The sequence below is a fragment of the Danio aesculapii genome, chromosome 22 (assembly GCF_903798145.1).
Source record: "Danio aesculapii chromosome 22, fDanAes4.1, whole genome shotgun sequence".
In the NCBI taxonomy this organism is placed as follows: domain Eukaryota; kingdom Metazoa; phylum Chordata; class Actinopteri; order Cypriniformes; family Danionidae; genus Danio; species Danio aesculapii.
The window spans coordinates 18228559-18245380 of record NC_079456.1 but is presented as its reverse complement, the minus strand read 5'-3'; the positions used below and the strand labels follow the sequence as shown (position 1 = coordinate 18245380).

The window sequence follows — 16822 nt, the reverse complement described above, 5'->3', positions numbered from 1 at the left end:
TAAAACTGCCTCTGGGTTAAGTTAATGTTTTACTTCAAGCATTATATATATGAGGAGTGTACAGTGTTGGGGAGTTCAGGGACGTAAGAGGATTTAATGTAATTCGCTGCCTGCCGTTTCAGTAGTAAATACTGAAGGGCAGTCTGCGTTTCTTAGGGTCCGCTGTCGTTTCTCTCTAGTGTTGCAGACTATGGTAAGATATGCTCATTACTTGAACACGACGCTGGATTAGCACACATGTAAACATATGATATGATTAATCATGACAGCTAATGTTGTTATTGTTAATTTAGCTTGCTAAAATAAGTAAACCATGGTTCAACTTAATTTTTTAAGTCACACAAACCTTTCATGTCAGTGCAATGTAATCTAAGTTAGAACTACTTGAGTAAAGTTTGTGTTAGCCTGTTTCTAGTATGTTTACATACTGTTAGCCTTAATTAGCATGTTTCTTGCAAGGCTAGCACATTGGACTTCGGTAGTAAACATATTGCTAACATGTTATAGCATTAGTATGTTCCGATGCTGATATGGGCAGTAAGTCATAACAACATGTGTTTTTATGTAAATTATAACCTTTTTGTTTGTTATACAAGCCATTTTAAGTTACTCATAAGGTTAATTTAAGTCAGCTAAACAAATAAGGCAAACCAGAATTGTTTTGTTTTTCAGTGTAGCAGAAATTAGCATGTGATAAGATATGCCCATTATTGAATGTGAATGTAGCAGTAGCAGGTTTTTTTAGGTAGTGTATTTGTGTAATGTTTGTGATGAAAAGTGTTGTTGTTTATTCAAATATGTTGTGGTGTTTCTTTTCTCAGTCTGCACAGCTAGAGGACTGGCAGACGGCCAAATCCATTTATGAATTCACAGCCACAGATATAGATGGAAATGAAGTTTCCCTGGAAAAATACAGGTGAGGGATGAAAACGAGCATGGCAGAAGTAGAGTTGCTGTTCATTTTCATCTGAAGGCATGAAGGATGTTTGTTTATGAATGAAATGAAACATTACAGTCTGCAGATTTTGAGAGTTTGTAGATTTGTGTGGAAGTCCATTTACATCATAATGATTTCATACTAATTTATGATTATGACAGAATTCAAAATCATTCGTAACTATGAGATAAAGACACAGTTGTTACAAAGACTAAAAAATGACAGATTATGACTGAATGTAAACCATGACATACCAATAAGCTGAAAAAATTGTGGTAAGCATAAGACATGATTATGAGTTAAAAGTCAGAATTGGGATATAAGAAATGTTATGACACAAGTAATAATTATCACATGCTAAGAGATAAAAAGTCATAATTATGACAAGTCAAACGTAAGATATACAAGTCATAATTATACGACAGGAAGCTGATATAAAAAAGACATCACACAAGTCAAAATATTGATCTAATAATTACGCATTTATGTCATATTCGTGACTGGTTTTCTTTTAGTATGTCTTTGCCAAATGTTTCTGTCATATTTAAGGTTTTCATAATTCACTTTTTAAGTGTAATACTTACGGCATGCTAAGAAATCAAAATCAAATGTAAGGTCATAACTACGAGATAGGAATACTTATGGCATATGACACTTGTCAAAATTATTGATCTAATTATTTCATGTTGACTCATTTTTATGACTTCAAAAGTTTTCAAAGACATTTTAAATACATTTTTATTTTGGCATTTACTTTTTGTCTGTTTTTTTCTATTCAATTCAATTCATCTTTATTTCTGTAGCGCTTCTACAGTGTAGATTGTGTCAAAGCAGCTTAACATAGAAGTTCTAGTAAATTGAAACCGTGTCGTCCAGTTTCAGAGTGATGCTTTGCCACAGTGTTTAGTGCACATATTTCAATATTCCTATAGCAGAAGTTAGTTCATTGTCTGAAGTGGCTTTCACAGTGGACACTAAAAGCACTGCGCTATGAAACCTATTCATTTCAAGGTGCCGACCAAAGCACAAGAGCAGCAGAGTGGACCGTTGACTAGCTTGCGTGTGGATATTTCGCTTATGCACACATACACTTATCTATGCATAAACCAAATCCAAATATGCTCACAGCAAAAGCAAAGTCCATTCAAATAACGCACAGACAGGACATTTCTATTTAGTAATAGTGTGCTGTCATGGCAACACTGGTAAAATGATGCTTCTGACTCATTTACTTGTCAATAAAATGTTGACCGTAAACACTTCTGGGGGACAATTGTTTGAATTGGTGTGTTTTTTGTGTCAGGCTGAGGAGGCAGAGGCCACATACCGAACCTGCATCGCCGATGCCATCACTCAACACCAGGAGCTGGAGCACATGAAGGTCACTGTCCTGCGGGGGATACAAGAGGTCATCAAGCAGACCGACCAGACCATTCGATCTGTAAGGGCTAATTTTCTTTCGTTCTATTAAAAATTGCAGATTAATGTAAAAATGCATCCAAAATATATATATTTTTTTATTTATTTATTTTATATAATACAGTAAATATATGATGGAATATTGTAAAAATCAAAGGGCAAAATATATATTTTTAAAGAAATGCATGAATGGACAATCTAAAAATACAAATATTTAAATAATTATAATACAATAATTAGGGGTGTCAAAATTAATTGTTTCTTCGGTGCACCACGATGCAGACGCGGACAATTCGGTATCCGTTCAGAAATAGATCATAACCAGTTATTATGAAACTGACGTCATTTATCTCATATGCACTATATTGCATTAGCTTACTATGGCGAGAGTTAATTAAAACACTCAAACTACTTAATGCAGAAACTCTGGACGGTTCACTGGTGTGTGTTTGCTAGACAGTCTTTCACTGGCATTGACAACAGAAGCCCCTATTTCACTGCTATGGAGGGCTGTAAACTCCATTTCTTTCTTTCTGTCCTTGTGAGCGGGATATTTACATTAGTTCATTTGCTATAAATGCTCATGTTGTTCTGTGGATGTACTTTAGTTTTAAAAGGTACAATAAATATATCCGACTGTGTGTATTAAGGACAAAATTGATTATATATAAACAAATTGATACATTTTACTACCAGAATTCTTGTGATGTGAAGTAAACTATAAATTGTTTATCGAAAGCATTGCCAATGCACTGTGATGCACAGAGATATCGAATTGAACCGAATCGTTGATATGATAATCGTAACCGAACCGTGAGACCAGTGTAGGTTTACACCCCTAACAATTATATTAAAAACTTGTCAAAATTACAGCTATTTTTATATACAGAACAAATGTATTGTAAATTAAAATTTGTAAATTAAACAAATTTGTCAATTAAATTCTAAAATCAGCAAATATAAAAACGGTATACAATCTACAAATTAATGAATATTTTTAATGAATAATTGACCTAAATTAATCATCATTATTAGTTTTAGGAAAACTCTTTAAAACTATTGCTATTGTTGTTGTTGTTGTTGTTGTTGTTGTTGTTAAATAAGCAACAATGACATTTAATCTTCAAAGTTTACACCTTTTTAAAATGGTCGCTGGATGATGATCCATTTAATAGTAATCTCATTTATTAGTATTAGATTTGTTATTAGATTTTGTAATTGTAGTATAATACTAATAAAAGTTTTCTAAGATGTTAAATGAATGCAATATGTAATGAATAATAAAATAAATATATATAGGGAATATTTTTATAAATACAACAGTACATGTTCCTAAGTTGCAAACATCCACTTTAAACGCTGATCAGAATATCTGTGCTTGTTTACATGCTTAAGCAAAGGCCCAGTCATGCATTTCTTGGACTTAATAGAAACAAATAAATGCTGAAACACAGCCAGAAAATCTAAATCCAGCTTGAGCGGGTTTTAACTGTGAGCGCTGAAAAAAAAAAAAAACCCTCTTTCCAGGCCACCATCTCCTACTACCAGATCATGCACATGCAGACGGTCGCGCTGCCGGTTCACTACCAGACACTGTGCGAGAGCAGTAAACAATACGACCCGGGACAGCAGTACGGCACCCACGTCAAAGACCTTCAGATGAGCGAAGAACCTGAGACGCATTATGAGTTTGAGTCCTACTCTGCCTCCTCCATCCAGTAAGACGCACATACAAAAACATGCGTTCTGAAGCTCGATGTGAATGTTACATTTAATGTGGTGTTGATTTCAGGCAGTCGGCTAGGCCGCGCACCGACAGCGCTAATGCTGAAGCTCAGAGCAGTGCTGAGGTGCCACAAACTGCAGGAGAGGCTGGAGACACGAGCAGCTCACAGAAAGATGAACAGAAGAGGGGTATGTGCTCATTTTAATAGTAATTATAAACATTTTATATAGTTCCTTTTTAAAAGTAGCATTTTAAATAATATCTAAAAAACATAGAGCAAAAACATAGAAAACAATGCAAAAACAAAGCCAAGATAATGAAAACAAAGGAATATTTGGAAAAAAAAGCTACCATAAAGTGATGATTTAATAATACTCAAGTAATTCTCCATTTCAAATATAAAAGGGAAGAAGAATTTCGTTCACAAATTGCGTCCTTAATTACATCTCTATTATATAGTAATGACAAACAATGTGTGAGCTTAGTAGTATGGTCTAAAATCATAGTATTTGTAAAACAGTAGGCGAGACTAAACTTAAGTGGGTAGATCATGTGATTTATGACAAACCAGTGGATGTAGTATGTCCAATTTCACTCATAGTACTCCGCATTCATACTATTGACCTAATTCTTCATGTAAAGCGGGCGCTGTCATTGGAACATTGTTGTCTCGAGACTTCCGGTCTAATTCACTTCCATTCAGTTTTAGCTTTAAAAAAACTGCTTGTTATTGAAATTTTAGTAATAATATTATTTTTGTATTATCACAAACACACGTGTTTGTAGAGCAAATTTGTTATTCCAAGTCATTTTCCTATAGGCAACTGAATCAGAAGTTCTAAAACAGTCGCAAAAAATGAGTGCACTTCGGCAGCGCTGAATAAGGTCATATAGAACATGCTTTACTGATGGTCATGAAGTAAATGCAAATGTAGAACCTACTAAAGTAGTATGCAATTTTGGACACGCACTAAAAGCCAATTTTGATAGAGCCCTGCACAGGCCTTAAATTTAAGCCCGAGCCTAGCAATGGCTCAAGACGCACAGGCTGTAGCCCTGCCCTTGTCCAAAAGCCTGTAGCCCATCTTTTTTCCACCAACAGCTTATATTGTTACAGCCAATAAAATAGATCAGATTTGTATTTAATAGAAGGTTGATGTTTTTTCTTTTCTTTTTTTGTTTGTTTTTTATCAGATAATTTAGAGAAATGTTTGTTTTATAACCAGAGTATCTAACCTTAGCCACCTTTGTCTTGAAAAATCCCCCCTTCCACCCCTACTCCTCCCCTTTCCTTATCAGGGCAGCACGGAGTCCAAGTGATTAACATCATTGCCTCACCACAAGAATGTCACTGGCTCAGATCTTTGGCCAAGTCGGCATTTCTGTGTGGAGTTTGCATGTTCTCCCTGTGTTTGCGTGGGTTTTCCCCGGGCTCTCCGGTTTCCTCCCACAGACCAAACACATGTAACAGAAGTAAATTGACAAAACAAAATCAGCATCATAGACGAGCGTTTTCCATAGTATTCATAATCTACATTCCCCATTATCAAGCAGTGGAGTTCTCGAGACCTACCTGAGCTCAAACTCCCCTCTCACCCTGCAACCTGCAATCTCGCCCTCTCATGAGCTCAGGGCTCTCTCCGGGACAGCATGCCAAACACGCTTTATAATCAATCATCAGCTAAGAGTAAACTCTTGAAATGTAAGTTTTAGTTTTTTAAGTGACACCAATATCCAAGCAGTTTGTGGTCCCCAGTTGTTCATTGTGCATAACCAGTTGGCTCATCATTTAAAGTTGTCACTATTTGAAAAGTTGACCAGAAGTTTGCCTTTCCTCTAGTGTTTTTTACAGTTTTAAGTTTACCATTGGCAGTTTTTCTCTTTATCTTCTCCATTGCATGTGGCTGGAAATCTCATGTGCAGGGCATCACTGGCGCTTCCGGACCGCACGCATTACATATCATTAAACTTTGTAAAGTTTTTTTTTACAGCAGGTCCGAAGCCCAATATGCGTGCTATCTATGATGTGAAAATTGGCCCGAAGCCCGGCCTAGGGGCATAAAGTCTCAAAGGGCTCAAATGCAGGGCTCTAAATTTTGGTCCTTTTAGCACCACCTATTGTTCAAACGTATACGCTTTATGCTAATAACGTTTTGCTTTGATTTTGCCAAAAATTGCCCTATAGGGTTTTTGAAAAAAATATTTAAAAAAAAGGTTGTCTTCAATTAAAAGAAGCTCAATAAAGTAGACTTGAGGCTATATCTAAGCCATATTTTAGCAAATTGAGACCAAAAAGGAAAAATACTGTGAGCTGAACTCCAACTCCAGATGTCTGAAGCACACATATGTTACTCTATATGTTTGCACATTGATCTTGAGGCTTTCATCGCAGACGAAAAATTCATTCATTCATTTTCCTTCGGGTTAGTCCTTTATTCATCAGGGACCGCCACAGTGGAATGAACCGCCAACTTTCAACATATGTTTTACACGGTGGATGCCCTTCCAGCTGCAACCCAGTACTGGGAAACATAGACTACGGCCCAATTTAGTTTATTCAACTCACCTTCAGCAACCTTCATTAACCCGAGCACCCAGAGGAAACCCACACCAGCACGGGAGAACATGCAAACTCCACAGAAATGCCAACTGGCCCAGCCAGAACTCAAAACAGCGACCTTCTTGCTGTGAGGCGACAGTGCTAACCACTGAGCCACTTTGTCTCATGCAAATGGATCTGAATAGTTTTTTCTGTTGTGTTTAGCTCGAGGTCACATGACTCACAATCCTGGGGCTCCACAGTGAGTGACACAGATAGTGTAGGAGGAGGAAGTGGCCTGGAATCCCCGACTACCAGCAAGGTACTTCTAGACATGAATATTTTTTAAAAAACTTGGACATGTACTGTATTCAGAATCATTACAAATCATTGTTTTTGATTCATTTAAAAGCCAAACTTCATTATAATTTAATTATACATTTAAAACATTCACAACATTAAATATTTGTTTGTTTATGGTCATACATTAAATATTAATTACAATGATACGAAACTTTTTTTTTTCATAGGTGATATTAGTAAAATGACCAGGACGTCATCTACAGGAACCATGTCATCAATGAAGATGTAGATGAGAAAGACGCAAACGTTACTTCCTTTGAAACGTCAAGTGAGATTACACAGTGCAAAGTGTTTTCCAATATGTGTCTACTACCTAGTTTCTCACTGTCCGCTCAATATTTTCCAGATATAAACGGCATTGAGCCTGAGATTGCGGTGCACACTGGGCCCTTCAGGAACATTGGCTTATCAAAAGCCGCTCAAACGCACAAACTGCGTAAACTCCGCTCTCCATCCAAATGCCGAGAATGCGACAGCTACGTTTATTTCCAGGGAGCCGAGTGTGAAGAGGTAAGGACACATTTACTGCATCTAAAATGGTTTCTCACACTTATATTTGACAGTACATTCTAAACTCTGGTGATTTAAAAAAAAACAAAAAAAAAACACACAATTACTTCTGGTATACAGCAGAATTTTGCAATCCCCGAAAGAAAAATAGTGCCACCCTGGGTATAAAGGGGTGCTAATTGGGTAATATAACCCAGCAACAAAAAAGCAGTGCTAACCCTCCAGATCAGAGTTTCATATCTCTGGTTCAAAAGGGATAATGAGTTTTAAAAAAATGAGGTTGAAAGTGTGCTAACACTGTGCCAGAGACGTTTATATTCCTAGGTAAAAATAACCCTGGGTAAAAAACAAAACAAAAAATGTAATAATTCTGGCTTACAAACAGCAATAAACCTGGGTAAATTAGTGATAACCCTGGGTAAAAACAGTGATATCCCTTTGTAAAAAAATAACTTAAGTAAAAAAACTGTAATAACACAGAAGTAAAGTGATAATATTGGTAAAAAAATAACCTTAGGTAAAAAAGTGATACCCTGAGCAAAAAATAACCATTGAAAAACATGGGGATCGTCATTGGTAGAAAAAAATAACCCTGGGTTAAAAAAATTTCAAAAATAACCATAGGTAAGAAAACATAGTCCTTGGTAAAATAATCATCCTGGATTAAAAAAAAAGTGATACCCTGGGCAAAAAATAACTGTAGGTAAACAAACAAGGATCACCATTGGTAAAAATAACCCTGGGTTAAAAAAGTGACAACCCCGTGTTAAAACATGTAATACCCTGAGCAAAAAATAACCATAGGTATAAAAAAAAACAGTGATTGCCCTTGGTAAAAAAAAAAAAGTAACCCTGGGTTAAAAAAAAACGGTGATAACCCTGGGTTTAATAAAATCATAGCCTGGGCAAAAAATAACCATAGGTTAAAAAAAACAGGAATTGCCCTCGGTAAAAAATCATCCTGGGTTAAAAAAGTGATACCCTGGACAAAAAAGAACCGTAGGTAAACAAACAGGGATCACCATTGGTAAAAATAACCCTGGGTTAAAAAAAGTGACAACCCCGAGTTAAAACATGCGATACTCTGAGCAAAAAAAAACCATAGGTATAAAACTGGAGCAGTGTTTCTTTACCATGGTTAAAAAGCATTTATACTAGGTAAAACTAGTTGTGGTGGTATCTCCTATCCAGAGCATGCTTTCATATCCTCATGTTTAAATATCCCTGGGTAAAACAATTATGCTAACCCAGGTCTAGACTAGGTAACTATTCCTGGGTAAAAAAAAACAAACAAACAGTGATAGCCATTTCTAAAACATAACCTGGGTTAAAAACTGTAAGTGATAACAGTTGTTAAAAATAACCCTGGGTAAAAAATTAAGTGAAACTCTGGTTAAATAAAAGAGATTACCTGGGTAAACAACAGAACAACATGATAACCTCAAGGTAAAAATAGCCTTGGGTAAAATAAACATGATAACCATAGGTAAAAGAACAGGGAGTAGTGCAGAGCAGCCATGAAGTTTGGCCTTGTGTTTGAAATAAACCAGTATTATTCAGTCTTTTTGTTTTTCCTCTATGTAGTGTTTCTTGGCTTGTCACAAACGCTGCTTGGAGACTATAGCCATTCAGTGTGGCCACAAGAAGCTCCAGGGCCGCCTTACAGCTGTTTGGGCAGGATTTCTCGCAGGTGTCCAGCAACAGTCCTGATGGGATCCCCTTCATCATCAAAAAGTGCATTGCTGAGATAGAGGAGACGAGCTTTAAGGATGAAGGTATGCAACCGATTGGTCAGATCTAGCAGGTCTTCACCAATTTAAAAGCAATAACCAATTCTTTCTTATTTCTGTCAGGGCATTATCGAGTGAATGGAGTGAAGACGCGGGTGGAGAAACTCTGTCAGGCATTTGAGAACGGCAAAGAGCTGGTCGAACTGTCACCGTCTTCTCCACATGACATCAGTAATGTCCTGAAGCTTTTACCTGCGACAGGTGACCAAGACATCCATGAAAAAACACTGAAGACATCTAGCAAAACATTCACAGTCAGATCCACTTAAGTGTGTGTGTGTTTTCCTCAGCTTCCGGAGCACATCATGCCCTTCCGCCTCTACAACAGTCTCATGGGTCTGGCCAAGGAAAGTCTGGCTGTTGTGGGCCCAGAGGGAGCTGACAGTGGTAAAGGACCAGACCTGGTGGACCTCGGGCCTGAGACGGACCCTGAACTCTTGGTCCTCGTAGACAGACTTAAAAATCTCCTGAAAGAGCTGCCCAAACCAAACACCGCTACGCTCCGCTACCTAGCTCGTCACCTGAGGAGGGTAAACTGATTCACACTTTACAATAAGGGTTCATTAGTTAATGTGAATACATTAATTAACATTTGTAAATTCATTAACTAATACAAGATTTACTGGTAAATTTCTCATTTCAAATTTTTGAAATACTTTTAAGCATGTCATTTTTGGCCAATTAAGGTTTTGAATAATAATTTAAAAAACTTTATTAAAGAAATGCCGTTAATAATAATGGTTGAATAAAATAAAAGCATAACAAAATAAATGTTTCTCGTTAAGTATGTAAAAAATATGAATTTGTGAATAAATTCTTACATTTTAAGAAACAATACACTTTTAATACATTTATATACACTCACCACCAGTTATTAGGTACACCTACATTTGTTGGACCCAGCCTTCCGAACTGCCGTAATCCTTCATGGCATAGATTCATCAAGGTACTGGAAATATCCTCAGATTTTGGTCCATTTTGACATGATTTGTTTGCTGCACATCCATGATGCGAGTCTCCCGTTCTACCACATCCCAAAGGTGCTCTATTGGATTGAGATCTGGTGACTGGAGGCCATTTGAGAACAGTGAACCTCATTGTTATGTTCAAGAAACCAGTCTGAGATGATTCACGCTTTATGACATGGCATGTTATTCTGCTTGAAGTAGCCATCAGAAGATGGATTCACTGTGGTCATAAAGGGATGGACATCGTCAGCAAGAATACTCAGGTCAGCTGTGGCGCTGACACAATGCTCAAATGGTACTAATGGGCCCAAAGTGTGCCAAGAATATATGCCCCACACCATTACACCACCATCACCAGCCTGAACCATTAGTACAAGGCAGGATGGACCTATGCTTTCATGTTGTTGATGCTAAATTTTGCCCCTACCATCCGAATGTAGCAACAGAAATCGAGACTCATCGAGACACGCAACGTTTTTCCATCTTGTATTGTCCAATTTTGGTGAGCCTGTGTGAATTGTAGCCTCAGTGTCTCTTCTTAGCTGACAGGAGTGGCACCCGATGTGGTCTTCTGCTGCTGTAGCCCATCCGCCACAAGGTTCAATGTGTTGTACGTTCAGAGATGCTCTAATAACAAGTGGTTATTTGAGTTACTGTTGCTTTTCTATCAGCTGGAACCAGCGGGGCCATTCTCCTCTGACGTCTGGCATCAACAAGGCATTTGTGCCCCACAAAAACTGTCGCTCACTGGATATTTTCTGTTTTTCTGACCAATTTTCTGTAAATCTTAGTGATGGTCGTGCGTGAAATCCAGTAGATCAGCAGTTTCTGAAATACTCAACCAGCCCCGTCTGGCAACAACAACCATCAGCTTCAGTTTGAACTGCAGCAGATCTTCTTGACCATGTCTACATGCCTAATGCATGAGTTGTGCCATGTGATGGCTGATTAGAATGTGCGTTAAGGAGCAGTTGGACAGGTGTACCTAATAATGAGTGTATATTTAAGTAAATTATTGATGGTCACTGAAGAAATAACAAAATAATGTAGAAATGAATAATTCAGAACAAATAATAAATGGATGTTTTGTTAATGAATCAAAATGGTATATTTAATTTGATAAATATATTTTAATTTTGTGTATACATTTCATATACATAAATATATGAATGACCAAATAAATGAATAAATACATAAATAAATAATAAAATAAACAAAATGACTAAATTCATGTAAATGTAAGTATCATTTATAAATATATAAACTAAAAGGTTTTTAATTATACTTTTTCAAATATTACAATTTTAATTTTTCTGCTTTTAGTTCACCTTAGATCAGAAAATTATATCTCTGTAAAAAACAATGCAAATAATATAGTTACATATACACATGCACAACCTTAAAAAAAACACACATTAGTTCAATTCACCCAAACTAATTAAATTATGCACTTATATAAATAAAATATCACATACATACACAACTGCATACATGCATAAAACTACCATAAATAAACAACAATAAAAAATATATACATTTTCAATAAACTATAAATGTAACAAACTATAATGGATGTTTAAGAATGAATTGAGTAAATCCATTTATAAATGTGATAAATCATTTCGTATAAATGATTTCTAGAAGAACAAATGCTCAGTTACTTGATTCAACTTTTAATGTCTGTTTACAGGATCGCAGAACTGGAAGATGACAATAAGATGAGTCCCAGTAATCTGGGTATGTGTTTGGCCCGTCACTGATGCGGCCCAGGCCCTCGGGAGCCACAGTGTCTCTGTCCTCTCTGGTGGATTATCCATATCAGGCCCGCATAGTGGAGACCCTCATCGTGTTTTATCCCTCCATTTTCCATTCTGAGTCCAGTCGGCCTGCAAGCAGCAGCACCCGCACACAGTCTCTACAGCAGGTCAGTGACTTAGATTATTCACCCCAAAAAAAGACAATTAATTCACTCATCCTCAGGCATCCAAGATGTACAGTTGTCCAGAATTATTAACCCTCCTGAATTATTAGCCCCCCTGTATGTATTTTCCCCAAATTTCCGTTTAATTGAAAGATTTTTTTTCAACACATTACTAAAGATAATAGTTTTAATTACTAGTTTCCAATAACAGATTTCTTTTATCTTTGCTATATCTTTTATATCTATAAAATAATGCTTAAGGAGGCTAATAATATTGACCCTAAAATGGTTTTTTAAAAATTAAAAACTTTTTTTTTTTGCCAAAGTTAAGCAAATAACAAATATTATAGGAAATACTGTGAAATTTCTTTTGCTCTATTAACAATCATATGGGAAATATTTGAAAAAGAAAAAAAAAATCACAGGAGGGTGGAATAAAACAGAGGAAAAAGATGTTTAGTTGAAACTGTGGACTCAAATACAGGTCAATGGCTACTGCCACTTTGAGATTCCTAAAAAACATACAGGCAACACAAAGTGAATACCTGTGGCAACTCCTTATATACATTATCCTTACAATACAGATCTTATAAAGCGAAATTAAAGTCGTCTGCACGGATCAGGGTGGGGCCAAGTCGGAACACTCACTCTGGTCTCCCGGGCTCTGCAATAGTTGGGGAAATCCTAACTTAAACCAAAACAAACGATTACAATTGGCTTTAGATTGGCAACTTAAAATTCAGGCAAATGCCACCAGCAGATCCTGGGAATTAAAAAAAAAAACTAAAATTTGGATTTTTTCTCATTCTTTGCACTAAAAGTGAAATAACTGACAAACATAGGATGCTGAGAACATTTCAGGCAGCACTTCGAGATTTTTGCATCTGAACATTTTAATTTATTTACATTTTATCATTATTTAATCCAAATGATTATGCAAGCAGAAGCTCAGGACTGTTTACTAAAGCGGTGGATTAAAGGCCCCTGAAAACAAAATTCAATTGGATCTTGGTATCTAGTGTGCAGCAAAACAGTGACCAAATTTGCATTTTAAATATTTAAGTATTAAACTTCTGAATTCTCACTTCTACCAATAGAGTAGAGTCAGTGATTTATTTTTTTAATTACATCACTGTGCATTTAAGCTTCTGATCAAGATCTTCTGACCAATCAAATGCTCTCTAGAGTTTCAGAATTGTCCTGCCCCTCTAAAAGATACAGCTGAAATCACTAATGTAATTATGGATCGTTCACACAGTTTTCAGCTAAAATCTGCATATGTAGTTGAAATCAGAATTATTAGCCCCCTTTTAATTTTTTTTTCCCCAATTTCTTTTCAACACATTTCTTACGTATAAGTTTTAATAACTCATCTCTAATAACTGATTTATTTTATTTTTGTCATGATGACAGTAAATAATATTTGACTAGATATTTTTCAAGACACTTCTATACAGCTTAAGTGACTTTTAAAGGCTTAACTAGGTTAATTAGGTTAACTAGGCAGGTTAGGGTAATTAGGCAAGTTATTGTATAATGATGGTTTGTTCTGTAGACTATCTAAAAAATATATAGCCTAAAGGGCCTAATAATTTTGACCTTAAAATGGTGTTTAAAAAATTAAAAACTGTTTTTATTCTAGCCAAAATAAGACTTTCTCCAGAAGAAAAAAATATTATCAGACATATTGTGAAAATTTCCTTGCTCTGTTAATCATCATTTAGGAAATATTTAAAAAAGAAAAAAAAATTAATGGGGGGCTTATAATTCTGACTTCAACCTTATATGGTTAAACCTTAAAATATGGTTACACTTTTTATTTTAAAGTGACGAAGTTACAGTATAACTGTCAAAATAACTACTGAGTAATATTAATGAATTACATGTACTTACTATATGGTTGGGTTTAGAATGTGGATTAGGGTTAGGTGCATGTAATTACGCATGACTCATTGTATTTATGATAGTATGTTCATGGAACTTGTGTAACTACATCACCTTAAATTAAATTGTTACCGAAAATAATTGTAATTGACACTGTGTCCTCCACATTTATTAGTAATAATAATGTAGAAATAGGAATACATTTCAAGGAATAGGGATGCTAAAATGCATTGTCTTTTACACACAATTACAATATTTTATATGGTGAATGTCACATAATTCTTTATGTAGGCCATAAACGATTAAGTTTAAAATAAAATTACGTCACATGTCAAACAAAGCTCGTCATATTAAGGCACTATGCGTATATTTTACAGATAATACTATAAAATTGTGTGCCCTCTATTTTTTTTACTCTCAAAGTGGCATTCACCAAGCATCATGGTTTTAGCTAAAAACCTTCTTTGATGTTCTGTTGGAAAAATGTCCCCTTCGTCATGATGGCCTGAGGGAGAGTCAATTAGCAAATTCTCAGTTTTGGGCAAATGATTTCTTGTATGCTATGTTAGTTTTGGGCAAAATCTCTGTTGATGTTTTAATGGAATGGCAATGCTCTAAAGGGAACCTATTATACAAAATCACTTTAATAAGGGGTTTTAAGACCGCTGTGTGGCAGCACTGTGTAAATGTAGCCAGGTTCTAATGATAATAATTAATTAATATTTCTTTATAATCACACTTGTTAAAAACAGTCTGTAGAAGCACTTTGATTAACATTCTCCCTTTGTAAATGTCATCAGAAGGGGAAAGCTCCGCCCATTAGTGACAATCTCACCCTCATTAGCATAGACAGCCCTGAGTGAGCATTCGTCTGCCATTAGAGTTTTAAATCAGCCGCTATGCTGACACATAGGGGTTTATAGCTCCACCCTTTTTTAAAAAGACCACAATCTCATTCAAATTTAAAGTGACAGTCACTAAAACGGCACAATTTGGATCAAAACCTAGAAGGGACAGTTTCAAAGAGATTATTTGTGTGGTATTTTGAGCTGAAACTTCACATACACACTCTAGGGACATCAGAGCCTTATTTTTCAGCTTGTAAAAATGGGGTATAATAGGTCCCCTTCAAATTGCATTTCAACGCACTGATGATGTTTGCATATGTACAGCAGAGCAGCATTGATGAAGAGCGCTGCTCTAATGATGAACACGGGCTTCCAGATGAACCTGCAGCTGCTGAATCAGAAAGCTGGAGGACCAAGGTATTACATTCCACTCATTTTAGAAGTTTATTTTTCATATTTAGCTGACTTAATTTTTTTTAAACTATTTTAGTATTTGACTGTTTGTATTTATTAATATATCATTTATAAATCTATCATTTTAAAAGAAATGTATACATTATATGTTTGTTTTTTTTTAAACATTTGATTTTAAATGCTTTTTATTTTTTAGATTGTGTTTTAATAACTTTAATTACCACTATTGTTTCCATCAATGCCTGGATATGCTTGTTAAATGTTAATTTGAGTTGATTTTTATTCATATATTATCCATCAACATTAATACATTTAATAGTGAGATTGATTTTTTTTTACTTTTATGTTTTGATTGTGCTCCTAGAAGTTGGATAATAACCTCTTGAGTTGGTTTAAAATTTTTATAATGTATACTGTCTATCAATATCGGTGCATTATTTTTATATTTGAAAATATTAGCTTAGGATTTTTCAGTCATGGTTTAATCATCGTTGTTGTTGTTGTTATTATTATTAAAAACATATAGAATTTTAATACTAACCATTTAAAATGATAATGACAATTTTTAAATGTTTTTTTTTTTTTTTGGGGGGGGGGGGGTATGTATATAGTTCACACTTAGCTGATGATTGATAATAAAGCATATTTGGCATGCTGTCCCAGGAGAGAGCCCTGAGTCCAGGGTTCGCTCACGATTGAAGGGCGAGAGGGTAAAAATGCTTTTAGCTCGGGATGGCAGCGTATTGAAGAACCCCCGCCCAACAGGCGATGATCAATGCTATATCTAGTTGTTTGTCAGTTCTTATCCTTGTTGATAGGTGAATGCTGTAAAGCTTTGGAGCGTTAACGTTTTGTAGCTGGAAGCACTCTTTAAGATGAAAATGACTGGAGAGGAAAACTCTGGTTATTTATAGTGTCAGTATTCATCTGATTGGTGCAATATACGAAGCAGACGCGGTACCAGCTGCGTTTAATCATAACGCATGATCCTCTCGAAATTAGTTTATAAATAAACCACAGTTAAATTATTATCTATTTCAAAACTCTGTTGGTTTTACTTTTTTGGTTCATCAATTTGTATTGATTTATTACTAGTAGCTTTCTTCCTTCTTGTATTTAATTTTACAAATAGTTTTGTTCATGTAATGCTCTGTCGTGTGTCAGCAGAGAGTTGTACAGGAACCCCAGACTCTCTGGAGCAAAGTCTGGACTTGGATTCAGACCCAGAGGCAGAGGCAGAGCAACCTGATAATGACACCTCCACCCAAAGCAGGCCAGCTGTGCTCCTGGTGACCCTGCAGAGCTCCAGCGCTGACCCTCCACCTGCTCTCCCTGAGAGCGAACCACCAGAGCTGGATGACCAGAGCCACTCACTAGCAGTGCTCAACATCAACCAGAGTAACAACAACACCAAAACACTCACCTCCTGAGCCCATCCGTCAAACCTTTGTGTTTTTATAGACCACTTTTAATATTTAACAGCCTTATACTCTTGGTTCATTT

At 35.9% G+C, this 16822-nt stretch overlaps 1 pseudogene; it reads left to right on the top strand.

The window, feature by feature from the left end:
* The first annotated feature begins 2130 nt into the window (after positions 1 to 2130).
* LOC130216688 (rho GTPase-activating protein 45-like) lies at positions 2131 to 16812 on the top strand (annotated as a pseudogene).
* Positions 16813 to 16822: the final 10 nt, after the last annotated feature.